Here is a 6,198-nt window from a genome sequence, read left to right on the forward strand (position 1 = left end):
TTCAGCCATGCCAGCAGCAATTGCAGAGTCTCATTCCGAGCCTTAAAAAATGTCAGTAATTATGGAAACCAGAGATCGCAATGCTGGAAGTGCTCACTCGACTATACCAAGACATTTGGAAGACAGCTACCACGCCAACTGACCTGGAAGGGATCCAGATTCGTGCCCATTCCAAAGAAAGGTGAGCCAATGGCATGCAGAAATTATCAAACAATATCATTAATATCACATGCAGGTAAAATTTTGCTGAAGGTAATTCAGAAGCGGTTGCAGCAGTACATTGACAGGTACCCGCCAGAAATTCAGGCTGGATTCAGAAGAGGACATGGAACACGGGATATCATTGCTAATGTCAAATGGATCTTGGTTGAAAGCAGAGAATACCAGAAAGATGTTTACCTGTGTTTTATTGACTATGTAAAGGCATTTGACTGAGTGGGTCATAACAAATTATGGATAACATTGAGAAGAATGAGAATTCCAGAACACTTAATTGTGCTCATGTGGAATCTGTACATAGACCAAGACACAGTCGTTTGAACAGAGCAAGGGGATACTGCGTGGTTTAAAATCAGAAAAGGTGTGCGTCAGGATTGTATCCTTTCACTATACTTATTCAATCTGTATGCTGAGCAAATAATTGGAGAAACTGGGCTATACAAAGAAGAACAGGGCATCAAGATTGGAAGAAGACTTCTTAACAACCTGCGATGTGCAGATGACACAGCCTTGCTTGCTGAAAGGGAAGAGGACTTGAAGCACTTACTGATGAAGAGCAAAGATTACAGCCTTCAGTATGGATTACACCTCAATGTAAAGAAAACAAAAATCCTCACAACTGGACCAATAAGCAGCATCATGACAAACGGAGAAAAGATAGAAGTTGTCAAGGATTTTATTTTACTTGGATCCACAATCAATGCCCATGGAAGTAGCTGTGAAGAAATGAAATGACGTATGGCATTGGGCAAATCTGCTGCAAAAGACCTCTTCAAAGTGTTAAAAAGCAAAGATGTCACCTTGAGGACTAAGCTGTGCCTGACCCAGGCTGCAGTATTTTCAATCGGCTCATATGCATGCAAAAGCTGGACAAAGAATAAGGAAGACCGAAGAAGAATTGATGCCTTTGAATTATGGTTTTGGTGAAGAATATGAATATAGCATGAACTGCCAGAACAGTGAACCAATGTGTCTTGGAAGAAGTACAGCCAGAATGCTCCTTAGAAGCGAGAATGGAGAGACTTCATCTCACATACTCTGGACATGTTAACAGAAGGGACCAGTCCCTGGAGAAGGACATCATGCTTGGTAAAGTAGAGGATCACTGAAAAAGAGGAAGACCCTCAAGGAGATGCGTTGGCGCAGTGGCTGCAGCGGCACAGTGGCTGCAACAATGGGTTCGAACGTAACAAGGATTGTGAGGATGGCGCTGGACCGTTCTGTTGTATGTAGGGTTGCTGTGAGTCAGAACCGACTGAGGGGCACCTAACAACAGAGAACGCAGGGGAAGCAGGTGAGTGAGGATGTAGTTTTTAGTTCTCACATGCAGGATGGAAAGGTGAATCTGGAGTCCATTTTCTCTGTTGGGTGTCCAAAGCCTCTTCTTCTGGCTGATGGACTCAAACTGTGGAAGGCGGATGATGATGGAAAGACCATTGAAGTGTCATTTGACAGGTGGCAAATGTGTCTTTTCGATAACTCAGACTAATTTTTCAATGCGTTTACACTCCACTGTCAGCAGTAGTCTCACTGAGGTCTCCTAATTTTTAGTACAAATGAAGGACACAGAGGAGAACATTCTGCCTTCTTACATAGGGGACTTTCCTCACTTGCATACATCTGAAAGCCCCAAGGGAAGCAAACATGGAAACTGTGCACAATTTTCTTCATTGAAGTGACAGCTGTATTTTAAAATCGTAAAAGCTCATCATTTAATTTGGAAAGGTTTGGAGCAGAAATTCGATTGGTCATCTTTTCTGCAGGCTGGTGGCGTGAATTGTCATCCCTGGTGACAGAAGCATGATTGAACCAACTCAGGTTGGTGACGATGGGTTTTCTGTTTAAAGACTTATAACATAAAGGAATCCCCAAACTTGCTCATTGTTCTTCTTTTCCTTTGCTAACAAGCTTTCCAAAGCCTCAAAACAGCAGTCGAGAAATGCTGATTAAGTTGTCATGCTCAAATTATACAGCAGATATATCCTTGAGCACGTGCCAGAAATAGCACTTTTAAGAAAAGAAGCCTGTTCCTTCACTAGCTATTTTTCTTGGAGAACAGGCCCTGCACAGTAGGCATCCCTGGAAATTGGTTTTGTACCATCTATGAGGGCAAGAGGTGAGGTGTGGCTGTTGTTAAGTGCCATCAAATCGGTTCCGACTCATAGCGACCCTCTGTATAACAGAACGGAACACTGCCCGGTCCTGTGCTATCCTCACAATCATTGCTATGCTTAAGCCCATTGTTGCAGTCACTGTGTCAATCCATCTCATTGAGGGTCTTCCTCTTTTTCTCTGACCCTCTACTCTACCAAGCATGATCTCCTTCTCCAGGGGCTGGTCCCTCCTGATAACACGTCCAAAATCCATGAGACAAAGTCTCGCCATCCTGACTTCCAAGGAGCACTCTGGCTGTATTTCTTCCTTCAAGACAGACTTGTTCATTCTTCTGGTGGTCCATGGTATATTCAATATTTTCGCCAACACCACAATTCAAAGGCATCAATTCTTCTCTGGTTTTATTCATTGTCCAGTTTCCGCATGAGTATGAGGCGATTGAAATTATCACGACTTGGGTCAGGGGCACCATAGTCTTCAAGGTGACATCGAGGTCGGGGTTGAGGATGAAATGACTTCAATTTGAAGGGGAAACTGAACTCAAATCCTCAGAGGTGTCAGCCTCTGATGAGATAGGTGTTTAGGAAAATAAAGGGCTGAAGGGTTCCACTGGGCTTGCCAAAAGCTGACATTTGATAGGAATGAAGCCAGCCAGCCCAGAGACCCAGCAGGAGGGTCTGCATCAGACCACCATCTCCAGGGACCTCTGAGCATCGAGCTCCCTGCTCCCCTCTGCACCAGCCACAGCTGCCCTGCTTTGAAAACTGCTTCCTTAGGCAGGACTTTTGCTTTGGCTTTTGTTTTATGACCTCACTCAATCCCTAAATTCTCATATTAACTTCCCAGTATTTGAAGATCTTGTCTTGCTCTGGAAAAAGAAGGGTGTCACTGTGCTATACTTTTCACCTACTAAATAGTGACTAACAAACCTTTGCTGTCAACTCCATCTCATGGCGTACCCATACGTGTCAGAGTAGAACTTCACTCCGTAGGGTTTTCAAGGCTGTGTCCTTTCTGAAGCAGATTGCCAGGCCTTTCTTCCCAGGTGCCTCTAAATGGATGTGACTTGGTTAGTAGCCAAGTGCCACCCAGGGACTCCATTATTAACATAACGTCTCAGTGAAATCATGATCCTTAGTCCGGAGAGCATGCCGTTTTAAATGTTTACTTCGTACGCACTACTCTTATTAACTATGTTATCTTCAACTATAAATTAAAATATATTTTTTCAATTTCCCTAGTCCCTTAATTTCTAGTAGGAATAGCAGCTCATTTCCTAAAGATTGGGGGCGAGAAATGATAAGAAATTATTGGAGGAAGAGGGGTTATTTTCATTTCACTAAGTCGACGACCCACACAGTACCAATAAGCATATTTCTCATCAGCAAGATAATGCAAGCCCAGAATTTCCTTGAGGAATCATCCCCATAAAGTTTTGTTTTGTTTGGGGGCTTCCAGAACTTGTCTGCCAGGGGCTGGCAGGATAAGCTGCAGACTCTGCTGGCCGAGAACACCTCCGACGTGTTCTGGAGACAGATGAAGACGGATGAGGCTGGCCTGGCAGGTCTTCCCTTGTCAGGTTGATTTAAGGTGTGAGGATGTGACTTTTCAGCAGGCGGCCAGGTAGATCACAGCACTGGTCGATAAGGATGTTGGCGGGATCCTCAGGCCCTCACTCCGAGCAATTTGTCTCCTAACTGCAGCCGTCCATCAGCGTCAGCCTAGGAGTTAATGGTTAGCACAGCCTCAAGTTGGGTTCATTTTCTAAACTGCATTATATAAATAAAATCTCATTCCCTGGAGGACTCAGCTGGAGCGGGCATTTCCATAAGCCTTTTAAGAGCTGAGAACGGCTTTGCTGGGCAGATTGGTTATCGACAGTTTTCTTAGGTCGATAGCACCTGTGCTGCCAAGTAGCCATCTATAAACAATTAGAAGGCCAGTGTGAAGCGCAGCCAGCCCCCAGATCTTTCCCATCAGGCTGGTGCAGCTGCGCAAAATGACACAGGGGAGGAGGGGAGTGGACCCAAAACGGAAAGTCAAGAAGCAACCCTCTGGGGCTCTGACGGTCTCCTTCCATCAATATGTGTGGTCATGCAGTGCAGTAAAAATGAATGGTCCCTGGGTGGCACCCATGGTTTGCCCTCGGCTACTAACTGCAAGGTTAGTGGTTCAAACACACCCAGTGGCGCCGAGGAAGAAAGGCCCGGCCATCCACTTCCGTAAAGATTGTTGTTGTTATCGTGTGCCATTGAGTCGATTCCAACTCGTAGTGACCCCATGCGACAGAGAGAACTGCCTCATGCGGCTTCCTAGGCTGTGAACTTTACAGGAGCAGATCACCAGGGAGCAGATTGCCAGGTACCTTCTCCCACAGAGCGGCTCATGTGTTCAAACCATCAGCCTTTCAGTTAGCAGCTGAGTGCTTAGCCATTGAGCCACTAGGGCCCCCTCTGTAAAGAGTCCAGCCACGAAAACCCTCTGGAGCAGTTCTACTCTGTAACACACGGGGTACCAGGAGTCGGGGTCACTTGACTAATAGGTTTGGGAAGTTTTGGGAGCGCAGTAAAACGCAAGACTCTGAGAAGCCGACAAGGAAAGCTTCACAACAGCATCTGAGAGCCTTAGGAAATGGATGACACACGCAGGATCAGGGCCCGCGCCTTCACGCAGCCCCGCCTCACCCTCAAGAGCGCTTCATTTCTGCACGCAGGGCTGAGTCTGTCGGTTGCGAGCAATGTTGACATGTGCGGAGCCGCTGAGCGCGCCCGCTAAGAGTGGGCCTCTCTCAAGGGCAGCTCCTAACCGCTCCGGAGCAGCTTTCCAAAAAAGTAACTGGCTTGTGCTGATGGAGTCACTCATGGCAAACGGCCATTTTCCAGTCAGTGCCCCTTGAAAGGTCTCGAGTGAGCTGCGCACACTGATGGTGGCCTTCTGCCGTGTCTGCTCTGCAAGGCCAGCGTGCCTGGGCCTGCGGGTCAGCCTGCATGCCTGGGAGGACAGGAGGGACATGGCCGGGTGTGTCTGCCCAGAGGCACATTTGGGACCAGACCCTTTGGCTTGGGTCCTTCCTTTGGGCCAGTGGCTTTCTATCCAAGCAGGAGGCCATCTGGGAAGGGGACAAGCTTGTGGGGTCTGTGTCATGGGCACACACTGAATACAGTCCCGAGTGAGCAGTGAGGAGGGTGGGGGGCAGAGACAGACACACAGAACATAAATTCAGAAACGAGAGGATTTCGGTCCCTCCTTCGCTGATCATCATTCTGTCTCTCAGTCTCTCCAAGCCGCCTGGGTGCCTCTCCTCCCAGCTAGCTGTGTGACCTGGGGCAAGTTACCTGACCTCTCCGGGCCTCAGCCTCTTCAGCTGTGAAATGGGGATAATCACAGTACTGACTTCATGCAGTTGCTGTGAGGATCCATATTATACATAAAGTGCTTAGAACAGTGCAGGCACCCACTGATTGCTATACGTCATTGGCCATCATTACTTTTCTTTATCAGCATTAGTCAAATGAGAAAATGTCAGCTCTGGTGCTTAAGTATACACGTGGAGAAACAGAGACTGGGCCCCAAAACTGACGTGCTCAAGGTCGTAGGGCCGGTAAGCAGCAGACCCAGGCTGGAGGCTCGCTCAAAACCACGGCAACGTTCCAGACCCCAAATCCCGATCCTGGTGTTCCACCTGCAGAAAGGCCCAGTGGGGAGCTGATAGCAATCTCTGGCAGATGGCACAGTGATTTTAGATCTGTGTCTTTGCCCTGTGAGGAATTGGTGGTTCAAAGGTAGAATTCTCGCCTTCCCTGCGGGAGACCCAGGTTCCATTCCTTGCAAATGCACCTCATCTGGAGACCCGGGTTCCATTCC

This window comes from Trichechus manatus, unplaced genomic scaffold, assembly GCF_000243295.1.
Source record: "Trichechus manatus latirostris isolate Lorelei unplaced genomic scaffold, TriManLat1.0 scaffold00031, whole genome shotgun sequence".
NCBI lineage: Eukaryota > Metazoa > Chordata > Mammalia > Sirenia > Trichechidae > Trichechus > Trichechus manatus.